Source organism: Pinus tabuliformis, chromosome Q (genome assembly GCF_031772625.1).
Source record: "Pinus tabuliformis cultivar Carrire ecotype Pingquan chromosome Q, CPIR1, whole genome shotgun sequence".
Classification (NCBI taxonomy): domain Eukaryota; kingdom Viridiplantae; phylum Streptophyta; class Pinopsida; order Pinales; family Pinaceae; genus Pinus; species Pinus tabuliformis.
In genome coordinates, this window is record NC_142296.1 from 1,029,384,885 (window position 1) to 1,029,397,376 (window position 12,492).

Genomic DNA, 12,492 nt, shown 5'->3' on the forward strand with positions numbered 1-12,492 from the left:
TAGGATGAGTCTGATTAGGAATGCACACTCTCACAGGGTGAAGCGAATATGAACCGGATCGAATTTTTATCGAACTATTCGAAATACGAATCGAACTCACGAATTTCCGTATTTTTTCCACCGATTCGGACGTATTTGGTAACTATGACTGGAACTTACACTTCTTAATATAACAAGAGCTAGTACGCCTCATGCATATGTTGTATTGTATTCTATGCTATCTGGTTTACTCTAAATGATATATGTATTTGTTTACTTACGCATGCATGTATAATTATTAGTGTATGTATGTATGAATCTTTTTGAAATGTGTTGTTGGTTTAACCATCACTTTGGATTTCTAGCTAACTTGCCTTCCATGTTGTGATGCATCTTTGCTCCTGTGTTCCTTTCTTAACTGCATGCTATCACATGTTTCCAAGGGGTGCACTCATCTCAACCCCTGTGTGTTAGAACCTCTCATGCACCTTCCTTGGTTCACTGCAACTATCACACACTTGCTACCAACAGAGTTATCTTACTTGCCTCTGTGCGAAATCGCGGTCAAGACATTACCGTACAACCCATTATTAGGACTCCTACACCAAACGGTTTGAGGTCTAATTGGGACTTCTTACTAGGGAGATCCCCTTACATGTTGGTGGGTCTAGTACCATCAACAGGTAGCTTGGCTGCATTTAAGTCAAGGTATGTCTAATTTTAAGATGTAATATAATAATAGATCTATTGTTGGCTAGTTTTTCCCAATTAGAGTTTTCCAAGGTAAATCATGGTGCAAATTGTTTATGTGTCTTCTTATTGTGTATGTGATTATTATCATTATTTCTCTCATATTATTTTTAATCCTAAGAGGCCATACTTATGCACTTAATGTCTTGTCACACTTTTGTTTGTACTATTTTAGCTAACCTTCTATTACCTCTTAGAGAAAACCCTGACTGTAAGGGAAAAACTCTAAGGTAACCTCTAACCAATATTTTGAATTGAAAGCTAGCCCTTTCAATTCAAAGGGGGATCCCTTCTATAACTCAGTCAAAGGAATGGTTATGAACTTAGCACACTGACTAGATCTGATTTGGATTACACAAAATTGGTTTGGAAGGGAATAGTCAAACCATTAGGCATGGAGTCTTTTTGACAACAAACTACCCATTACAAGCTATATGGACAAACTACATAGGCAAGGTAGCAACTCCCCATACAACTATGATAGAAGAATATAGAAATAAATATCACAAACAAAAAAACTGGGTGAATTATGTGAATGATATTCAAGTCGAAAACATATAAACAATTTGGAAATTCTAAATCTGAGATGATAAACAAAATTCAAATTTAATCACTCAATTCCAAACGTAGAAGACCTATAAATCAGATTGTGAAATAGAAGAAATAACAGGCACTAGAAAAGCAGATGGGAAAACTATCACACAAGAATCCCTATAAATCTTGACAAGTAACATTGATCACAATAATTTATATTAATGTCAAAAGTCTACACACTATACTAGGTTCCGTAAGAAATTTTTGAACCCTTCTTCATTATACAGACCTTGTCTTTATAGAAAATATTACACCTTACAATAGGTTTCTAGTATCTACTTAATTACAAATTGCTAAATATAAAAGAGTGTATATCTAATACAAACTAAATACATAGATTCGTTCCATCATAAAAGAAAAGAAATAATATTATGTATCTGAAGATCATGTTGTTGTTAGAGTCATGGCTAAAGCTAAGGATCCCCAAGTCGAATTTGATGAGGTGGCTCTCCAACTAAAAGTTGATTAGGCGTTTTTCTAAAAATAGAAAAGATTAATTCTAGAAAATTCCTAAAGAATAGGCTTCAAAGATCAATTTGAATCTCTCAAACTGTGATATCAGTGCAAAATATGAGAGACTTTTTTGTTAACGGGCTCATTCCCAACAAAAAATTCTTTGGGTTTTTAAAAATTTATTTCCAACTATTCAAAAATCATGCCCTAAGTTACTTCCTTTTACAGGGAAAAACATAGTTTTAACTGACCATTTTTACAAAAATGTGTTGCTACTCTGGTTGTTAATGCCTTAACCCTGTTTTTTACAAATCGACACTAACACTCTCGTTGGCAGAACTTTAAAAATTATTGACTAAAATCGTGATAACACCTTCAATATGGAGTTGTATTTAACAGCTATATTTGCAACCTTTGCTTAGTATGTTGTTGGTAGTCATAGATTTTATGCAAGATTTATAGCTATGAACTTATTCCAGTGCACTATGAAACATAAAATTCTTCAACTTCATGTCTTTCTTTTCTCTTATTAGATTAAAAAGGGTGCATGCATACATTTGTATTTTCATTCCACACTCTACATTTCTACATTTAGTTTTAGAAATATTTTTTTATTATTATAAACCATTAACTATAACCGAGCCAAAAGCCAAAGGGTTCTGTTACATAGTATTTTGTCATTGACCCCACATCCCCTGATCCCGGGTAGAGTCGGTCCCTGAATGGCATCTGTTATGTGTCATACATCAAAATATGTGTCCATATCTTCCATATCACTTAAGAAGATTAACCATGCTCATTAATCCTGAAGTTGACCCTTTTTACCTATGTTTCAAGATCATCGCAGGACATCAGTATACTGTCTGCAATGATGGACCAGAGTGAACAAGAACCCCGCGACACTGTTGCAAGAGTATATCTGTTCTCTGTGACTGTTGGATTTTAGGGATCGTCACAGGTCATCAGTATCCAGCCTGCGACGATAGCCCAGAATGCACTAACGCCTTGCGACGTCGTCTCTAAGTCTCAGTGTTTGACTTGCGACGACCCAGATATGGCGAATTAGTTCAAACATAATTCTTCTGGGTGGTTCTGGAGCTGGTTGTTGGGTCAAGGAAGTTCACCTCTCCCCATTTGGGATGGTGGTTCCGCCTTTTGAGTAACCTCCCTTGAAGAGAAGCTTCCTCTCCCCTCATTTATGGAGGCTCCTCCTCTTATAAAAGCATCCTCCATGACTATGATCAGCTAGTTCAGAGTTCTAAGAGTGTTGGTTGAGTTTTGGTGTGCTAGTTCTTAGCTTGTTGGATTGATAGCTTATAGTTTAGATTGCCTTTCATGTTGTGAGAGTGTAAATGGTTTTGTAAGAAGGAAGCATTGTTGTAATTGCCTTAGTTTCATACTTGTGCTTTTGAGTGAGAGAGAGAGTCATCAGTCATTTTGAGAGACCTTTGAGAGTGAATGCCTATGGAGACATACTGATCGGACCCTTTCAAGGAAGCTTGCGATGTCTAGGCGTGGTTGTAAGCTTTATTGTTGTTTACATTAATACAATCAATGGTTATTTCCTATATCATGTATGAAATGTATATTGATAGCTTATGGTTCCTTGACTTTATAAGTAGATAGTTTGATGTTGTGCTCTATTATGTGTTTTGTCATTTTCATATGTTGTTTCAAGTAAATAATTCATTAAGGAGAAGAAAGCAATAGCTAAAGCGACATGACGAAGACTTCATCGAACACGGGTTTAAGGTAGGCCTCTTTAACGAAAACTATTTAAGGAATTAGCTATTGTTTTTGTCTTGTCGTGACTAGACCCACTCTAGGGCTAGACGGGTTGTCTCTGTCCGCAGAGGGAACTTACCTGTATCACAAGTTGGCAACCATACTGGGGAGATTCCTTTGTGTGTTGTCTCTTGTTTTTTCTCTTGATTTGTTTTTGATTGAATTACATAGTGTCTCCTTGTTTGGGACTGAACCATCAGTGTTCTGGATCACTTGAGTAGCTCTTGTAGTCCACCTCACTGACTGAGTGATGAGCCTGGTGTCTTTCATCTGTTTTTGCCTTGTTTTCCTTCTCTGTTGAGCTCGTCGTTGTTTAATTCCTAATAGCTGCGACAAATCGCTCATGTCCTCTTTACCCAAGCTATGCGTCACGGATATCCCATCATATAGCTGCGATGATTCCTAAAATCGAACTGTCGCTGAGAACAGGTGTACCTTTGCAACGACGTCACTCAGTTGCTAGTATAGTGCTTGCAACAATTTGGCAATCATCTCAGGTTGTCAGTCTTACCCCTGCGACGATTCCTGTAGGGTTGCTTTTTACAGCCCTGCCTCCTGAATAGGCCAATGTGACTTGTCCTTTGCTGTCTCTTACGTCTTATTAAGCCTGTTTTTTACTATGTTTGCTAAGGCAGATCTTTCTTAGTTCTGTTTGTATGAATTTTGGTTTTTGGGCTATGTGACCTAAGTCTTTTAGGGTTTCGTCAAAAATTCACTTATTTTGGGTTGCTTTTCCTTCCAAGATTCTGCACTACATCTACAATGCTCTTGTTGGTTTGTTTGAAGTTGTTTTCTTGCTACTTGCCCATCTTCTTGGTTGATCCGTAGTAATTGGTCATCAAACTAGCTTGTTGTGTTGATTTGATTTCCATTCACTATTGAAGCATAGATTACATTTTCCTTTTGATCAATCAAGTTGTGCATTAGCTTGTTTGTTATTTATTCCAAAAAATAAAATAAAAAATTGCACTCATATAGTGTACAAAAATGAAAGAATGTTTGCATTAGTAGGTTCTTTATGATTATGAATTGAAAGGTGAAATTTGAATCTTTCATTTTTTCATCATAGTATTTGTGAGATAAGCAGAAATCGATGCATTGTGTTTCCTATTGATTGGATTACTTTCTTGCACTATTGTTCTTGCATTTTCTTGTTTTGAAATGAACTCCTTACCCTCATTTAGGTAGTCATTCATCGAAAGGAATGGTTTTTGCTCATCTAGTTGCATTCTAGGAGTGTTAAAGATACATTAGATAAGGCCTTGAAGTCGAGACCTAACTCAAGATTAATTGTTAAAATCTATTGAATGAACTTAAAAACACATTGGAACCTAATGCTCACATATCTAGAGGTCTAGGCTAGAGACGTGTTCCGGCATCGTTAAACCTAGTTGCTATTGTTTTCACTAAGGTTGGGTGATTCCTCCTTTTGTGATTCAATAGGTACTAGTACGGATTTGTGCTCCTCGTACCGTCGTGTATATATTGGGAGACCCCACTAGGTTATCATCCTATTATCCATAGGAAGCCGAGTCTACTACCTTACAAGTCATAACGCATCGAACATAGCATTCGGGAAGATTGACTGCCGTATAGAAAGTCCTTGGTCATTTCTCTTTCATTTTATTACCAAGGTGTATATGCAGTTTTACGATTTGTCTGGTAAACCTCTTGCCTAGAATTCCAGAGTAGTCACTTTCGTTCCTTTTCGACTCTTTAAAAGTAAAAGGATCATCTGAGCACTTGTCCTTTTAGGCTCATTAAACTTCGAAGGTGACTAGAGTCATCTTTAGCCTCTTTTCTCAACTCTTTAAACATGAAAAGGCAAAGTTTCGTTCCAGCGTCATAAAATTTATTTGCCATGATAAAATTTTACCTATTAATCTTGGTCGCGTTGTGATTGCATCTTGATAGATTTTTTGCAACCTTATTGATTTTCTCCTAGACCTTTTGAGCTAAGCCATCCTGGCGGACTCACTAATCTCATCCTCTTTACCAAGCGACAAAGACTCTACATCTCCTATCTCTTCTGAGGTATTGACTGTTGGTGGTACCCTTCCCATTGTCCCAAGTGTTCAGCCTCTTGACTCTTAAGCTCTAGGAGAAGAACCTTTTGATTTTGATTGGGCTCCTCTCTGCGAGTATTTAGACGACGATCTCCCGTCTACTCCTCCTGGTGTTTCGGTTGCAATGGCTTCTTCTGACATGGATGAGACGAGTCCCATTAGCAGCGAAGAGAACCTTGTGTCAAGCAGAGAACTTCCTCTTCCCCCGGAAGGTTTTCTTTTTAGCACTCCTCTTGGCATGTCATTGCCATTGCGCTATCGTGCCATCGATTATTTTATGAAATGGGCCGAAGCAATTCCTACATTTTCCAATGACGGTAAGACAGTGGCATAGTTCCTATTCAATCATTTGATTACCCGGTTCAGAGTCCCTCAGGCTATCATCACTGATCATGGTTATGATTTCCTTGGTTATATGATGACTGAGTTGACAACCCAGTTAGGCTTGCGTCACAATAGTTTGATGCCTTATTACCCTCAGGCCAATGGCCATGTCGAAGTTTTCAACAAGGTGTTGGTTACTATGCTTCAGTGTACCATTGGAATGCACAAGTCCAACTGGCATTTAATGTTGTTTTCCGCCCTATGGGCCTACCGTACCTCGGTTAAAGATGCGATCGGATTCACACCATTTCAACTAGTTTATGGTCTGGAAGCTACACTCCTGATTGAATGTGAAATCCCTTCTCTCAAATTAGTTGTCGAATTGCTCCCAAACATTACTCTTGTGGAAGAACTCTTTCTTTATTTAGAATGGCTGAACGAGACTCGTTGACTTACTTCTTTAGTTATTGAAGCACAAAAGAAGAGAGTCAAGACTCACTTTGATCAGACAGTCAATCCACATTCCTTCACGGAGGGAGATTTAGTCCTGTTGTATGATCAAGCTAATGACAAGCTGGGGGCAGGCAAATTTGAACCCATGTGGCATGGGCCCTATATCGTCAAATGAGTATTGCAAAAAGGGGCTTATGAGCTAATTGATTATGAAGGTAACCCTTTGGATAAGCCCCAGAATGGGCTTTATCTTAAGAAATATTATGCATGAATCTTTCGTGCATTGTTGTGTTGGCATTATGATTCTGGTATGGCTCTATGGTACAGGTGTTGTACTTGATGGCAACTCTCTTAAGTGGCAATGCTCTGTTCAGGCTCTCAAAATATTGGAAAATAAGAGGTACGCAGGTACACCATACAAAAGCTGCGGACCCGCAGGAATATCATGGATAAAGTGCGTACATACCCATAGGTTACCCGTTCATGAGGTGCGGACCCCCAGTTCACTCACTTCAAGGTAGAGAAGCACGCTCTCATGGGTTTTCTTATGTTTGGCCCGTGGTATTTAGCCCGCTGTTCTTAATTCTATGGTTTTGGCCCATGGTATAGGATCTAATTTAGCCCCGGTTTGGATCCCTTGTATTGGTTATTGATGGTTTTCTCCCATGGTGTGAATAAGGGCTTGACTATAAATAGGGAAGGAGATCACTTGGCTAATGTATCTTTTGCAAATTGAATATCTTAAGATCTGAAATATTGGGTTATCGGTTTAAAAGCTTGATCTATATAAAAGTGAAGTTGAAAGTGAATCTATGAAGTGTGATCTCTCGGGTGCATGATCAGATCTGGGCATCTGACTATCTGTGGTACACTGGTGGACTGCCAATTTGGCCCTAATCAGAGGTTCGCAGGTAATTAACTGTGCAAGTGCGGGGGTACGCAGAGCAGAAGAAGGCGCAGTGCGTGGGTACGCACAGCAGAAGAAGGCGCAGTGCGTGGGTACGCAGCGCGATAGAGGTTCAGGTGCGGAAGAACAGTAAAGGTACGCGGCGCGGCAGAGGTTTAGGTGCGGAGGCACAGTGAAAGTACGCAGCGCTACAGAAGCCGCAGGTGCGTAGATACGTGGCGCGATAACTTCTGAGGGTGCGTGGCCACAGTAGTAGTACGCAGCGTGATTGAAGAAATAGTGCGTGGGTACGCGGTGCATTGGAAGGCTCTCTGCAGGGATACGTAGAGACGCAGAAGGTGAAGTGTGAAGCCACGCAGCCCAGATAAAGAAAAATTGAGTATCTGTCCTAAAACATTTGTTGATCATCCTCTATTTATTGCTGCAGAGTTCTGGGTTTATATTTCTGGTACTATCTTTCTGTTTACAGCATTCTGAGAAGTTGGGTAATTCTTGGTTGATTGTATAAGGAGTTTGGGTAATTTGCATGTACTTGATGTTTATTTGATATTCTTGGATCCAGTTTGAAAATTTATGAAAAGTGGTCCTTGAAAGAAAAGAAGTAGGGGGTTGTAGCTCCCTTCCAGGAGAGACTGGAAAACGAGAGAGAGTTGTAGCTCTCTGCAGGTTGCAGCCTGCGTATTGGTAAAGGACTACACCAGTACAAAATCATTGTAAAAGGAGTTTCTAATTGAAAGAAGATAGAAACATATTGCAGCAGGTGGTTTTCACCCACATTGGGTTTCCACCTTATATCTGGTGTTCTTTGGTGTGACTATCTATTTTTCTTGTTCATGCTCATTGTTTTATGGTACTGACATACAAGAATAATTCAAAGTATAAATAAGGAATATTTATTAAAAAGAACTTGATAATACTGATTCACCCCCCCCCCCCCCCTCTCAGTATTATTTCCAACAATTGGTATCAGAGCAAGTCCTTCAGAGAAGCTTGATCGCTTGAAGGAAGATCATTCATCATGAGCAACTATGAGAGGGAAGCATCAATCAGGCCACCAATTTTTGATGGGACAAACTTCAATTATTGGAAGGTAAGAGTTACTGCCTATCTTCAATCTCTTGGTACAAAAGTTTGGGATATCATAGATACAAGCTACACTTTTCCTTCAGCTACTCCTACAGATCCGGCCGAGAAGAAGAAATATGAAACAAATGCTAAAGCAGTCAATACTCTGCTGGGATGCTTATCTCAAACAGAATTCATGAAGGTTATGCAATATAAATCCGCAAAGGAAATATGGGACAAGATTGTCTTGAGCTACGAAGGAGATGAACAGGTAAAGCATGCTAAACTTCAAACCCTCAGGATTCAGTATGAGAATCTCAGAATGTATAATGATGAAAGTGTGGCTAACTATTTCCTTCGGGTAGACGAGATTGTTAATTGCATGAAAAACTTGGGTGAAGAAATAAAAGAGGCTATTGTGGTTGAAAAAGTTTTAAGATCATTGTCCCCCAAGTTTGAATCTAAAGTGTCTGCAATAGAAGAAAAGGAAAATCTACGAACTCTTACTATGTCTCAGCTACACGGAATTCTAACTGCTTATGAAATGAGAAAAGGAGGTCCATCAGATAGGAGAGAAGCTGCTTTCAAGGCTTCAGGCAAAGGAGACTACTATGAAGCAAGTCACGCGCCAGAAGAAGAAGAAGAATCAAATTTTGTCAGAAATCTTCAACGAGGTACTGGAAGGTTCAGAGGTAAGTTACCTTTTAAATGTTTTGCTTGTGGAAGAGTAGGTCATTATGCTGCGAAATGTCCTCATAAAGATAAGATTGACAAAGGAGAGGAACCTGCTAGATGGAACAAGAAACAGAATGCAAATAATAAAAGCTACTACACTCATGAAGATAGTGATGGTCTATCAAATAGTGATGAAGATGAACGAAGTAATGACTATAAACTTTTAATGGCATTTGAAGATGATGAGTACATGGATGCTATAGATGTGGATAGCCTTTGTGAAGAAATTTCTAGACTCAAGAGATGTACAGAAGAAAAGAATATGATCATTGATACTCTACAAATTCAAATTGATGAAAAGGAAAAATATCTTGAAAAATTAGAAGGTGAAATTGTTGGTCTTAGAAAAGAGATTGAGAAAACAAAGGCTATTAATCTTAAGTTTGTTAAAGGATCTGAAACTCTGGATGAGATCATCAATGTACAGCGTTCTCCACTAAACAAGACAGGTCTGGGGTATAATGGAGAAACTTCTCAAGCATCCACCTCAAAGAGTTATCTTGATGCAGCAAGAAGGAATGAGCAAAAGCACAATGGAGATCACTAGGTAAAGCAGGGACGAATTACATCAAGAACAAACAAAGACTATCAGGTAAACCAGGGGCAATCCGTCTTAAGAATGAACAAAAGCTACAACCAGCCACAGGTAAAATCCTCTCAATTTGCTTCAAGAATGGATGACAATAGAAATTACAATCACTTGGCCGGAAGATTTGATAACCGCAGAAGTTTCTTCAATGGACAATGCTTCTCTTGCCATAACTTTGGTCACAAAGCAGCGCAATGTGGTGCATATAAAACAATCATGACTAGAGAAGCTCAAAAATAAAGAAGTATGACCGGGATTACAAAAAGGACCTATAACAACTTTTCGGCTCTTGAAAATGAAGTTGAATGTTCTATTTGCAATAACTTTGGTCATGAAGATTCTGAATGCAGGAGCAGGTTTCAGCAGACAAAAGCCTCAAGCACCAAAACATGGAGAATAAAGGAACCACAAACAGAAAGATGTGGGATAGCATTTTATGCAGAGGGACACGAAAATCTATGGTACATTGACAGTGGATGTTTGAAGCATATGACATGTGATAAAGAAAAACTTGAATCATATTCTGCTTTAGAAAAGGGAAAGAAAGTTTCTTTTGGAAATGATACTCCTGCAGCTATAAAAGGAAAAGGCATTGTTCAGTTAAAAGAAAAGGTCAAAGCTGGAAATGTTTTGTATGTTGATGGATTGAAGCATAATCTTCTGAGTGTTAGCCAGATGTGTGATCATGGAACTGAGGTGATATTTAGATCAAATGGATGTCTTGTTCGTGATCTTGATACAGGTGAAACAGTGATCAAAGGTAAAAGAACTCCAAATAATCTATACATATTTGAAGAATGACAACAACAATGCTATCTGAGCAAGGATGATGAGCACTGGTTATGGCACCGGAGGTTGGGGCATCTAAGCTTTTCACAAATAAGGAAAGCATGCAAATATCAGGCAGTTCGTGGTCTTCCAGATATCAAAATTCCAGACAACACCATATGCAAATCATGTCAGTTTGGAAAGCAAACCAGAACTAACTTTTCAGAGAAGGAAGGATCAGCTAGCATGCCTCTTGAGCTAGTACATACAGATACATGTGGTCCATTCAGGAAAAGGACACCTCGAGGAGAAGAATACTTGATATTATTCATTGACGATTTCTCCAGGTTTGTCTGGTTAGGACTTATGAAGCACAAAGATGAAGCATTCGAAAAATTCAAATCCTTTAAAGCCTTGGTTGAAAATGAATCAGGATACAAAATTAAGTGCCTCAGGTTCGACAGAGGTGGGGAGTTCACCTCAAATGAATTTTTCGATTTCTGTGAAGAACATGGGATAAGAAGAGAATTCTCTACAGCTATAACTCCTCAGCAAAATGGAGTGGTGGAAAGAATGAACAGAACAGTCCAACAAATGGCTCGTGCTATGCTTGATGAGTCTGGAACTCCCGCAACTTTCTGGGGTGAAGCTACATATGCTGCGGTTGTTATTCTCAACAAAACAAATGTCCGGGTGAACAGCACTCAAACCCCTCATGAGCTCTGGTATGGTGAGACTCCTTCGGTAAAGCACTTCAAAATCTTTGGGAGCAAATGCTATATTAAGAATACTGATGAGCAACTTGGCAAACTTGAACCTAGAGCAGATGAAGGCATTCTTCTTGGTTATTCTCCACACAGCAAAGCATACAAGTGCTACAATAAAAGACTTGGAAGAATTGTTGACAGCATTGATGTAGTGGTTGATGAGAAGGGATACATTCCTAGGAAAATAAATCATGAAGATATCGAAGAAGATGAAGACTACCCTCAAAGACAGAATGATGAAGAAGAAGAACCTCAAGAAGAACCAGAAGAGCAGATAAGGATAGAAGAGAAGACCCCATCCAGGTATGTTCAGAAGAATCATCCAGAATCTCAGATTTTGGGGTAGAAAGAAGCAGGTGTACAAACAAGAAGAACAATTGCAGAAGCTTCAAGCTATTTGGCATTACTCTCTTCCACTGAACCACAAAATGTGAAAGAGGCATGCAAAGATGAATGTTGGGTCAAAGCAATGGATGAAGAACTTGAGCAGATCGAAAAGAACAACACTTGGGAGTTGGTTCCTAGACCGAAGGATAAGAATGTTATAGGGACAAAATGGGTCTTCAAAAATAAATTAAATGAAAATGGAGAAGTAATTAGAAACAAGGCCAGACTTGTTTGTAAAGGGTATGCGCAGCAAGAAGGAATAGATTTTGAAGAAACTTTTGCTCCTGTTGCAAGACTTGAGGCCATCCGAATGTTCCTTGCTCTCTCAAGCTTTCAAAACTTCAAAGTATTTCAAATGGACGTGAAATCAGCCTTTCTGAATGGAGACTTGGAAGAAGAAGTATACATTGAGCAGCCAGATGGTTTCATTCTTGGAAATGATCCAAATCTTGTATGCAGATTGAAAAAGGCTCTCTATGGTCTCAAACAAGCTCCAAGGGCTTGGTACTATCGTTTGGACAAATATCTTCATAAACAAAGGTTTTTCAAAAGGATCAACAGATAGCAATCTTTATATAAAAGTTGAAAACGACAAATTGCTAATACTTGTTGTGTATGTAGATGACATTATCTTTGGCAGCAATGAAGAAGCTATGAGTCAAAGCTTTGCCTTGGTAATGCAGAAAGAATTTGAAATGTCCTTGCTGGGAGAACTGACATATTTTCTTGGTTTGAAAATCCAACAAAAAGAAGGAGGGATCTTTTTGTCTCAAACCAAGTATCTCAAGCAGATTTTGAAGAAATATGGCATGGAAGATGCAAAACCAGTATGTACACCCATGGTCACAGGATGTAGCCTCAGTGAAAATG